The sequence below is a fragment of the Somniosus microcephalus genome, chromosome 9 (assembly GCF_052327205.1).
Source record: "Somniosus microcephalus isolate GS21.2 chromosome 9, FLI_Smic_1.0, whole genome shotgun sequence".
Taxonomy (NCBI): Eukaryota; Metazoa; Chordata; class Chondrichthyes; order Squaliformes; family Somniosidae; genus Somniosus; species Somniosus microcephalus.
In genome coordinates this window covers 108,090,016-108,090,833 of record NC_140995.1, presented here as the reverse complement: position 1 = coordinate 108,090,833, position 818 = coordinate 108,090,016, and positions in this window count along the sequence as shown.

Sequence of the window (818 nt, the reverse complement as noted above, 5' to 3'; positions counted from 1 at the left end):
AGCCGCACCTCTAGCCAAGCTGTTCCAGTACAGCTACAACACTGGCATCTATCTGACAATGTGGAAAACTGCCCAGGTATGTCCTGTCCACAAATGGCAGGACAAATCCAACCCGGCCAATTACCGCCCCATCAGTCTACTCTCAATCATCAGCAAAGTGATGGAAGGTGTCATCGACAGTGCTATCAAGCGGCACCTGCTCACTGATGCCCAGTTTGGGTTCTGCCAAGACCACTCGGCTCCCGACCTCATTACAGCCTTGGTCCAAACATGGACAAAGGAGCTGAATTCCAGAGGTGAGGTGAGAGTGACTGCCCTTGACATCAAGGCAGCATTTGACCGAGTGTGGCATCAAGGAGCCCTAGTAAAACTGAAGTCAATGGGAATCAGGGGGAAAACTCTCCACTGGCTGGAGTCATATCTAGCACAAAGGAAGATGGTTGTGGTGGTTGAAGGTCAATCATCACAGCCCCAGGACATCGCTGCAGGAGTTCCTCAGGGCAGTGTCCTAGGCCCAACCATCTTCAGCTGCTTCATCAATGACCTTCCTTCCAACATAAGGTCAAAAATGGGGATGTTCGCTGATGACTGCACAGTGTTCAGCGCCATTCGCAGCTCCACAGATAATGAAGCAGTCCATGCCTGCATGCAACAAGACCTGGACGATGTTCAGGCTTGGGCTGATAAGTGGCAGGTAACATTCGCGCCACAGAAGTGCCAGGCAATGATTATCTTCAGCAAGCGAGAGTCTAACCACCTCCCCTTGACATTCAATGGCATTACCATCGCCGAATCCCCCACTATCAACATCCTGGGGG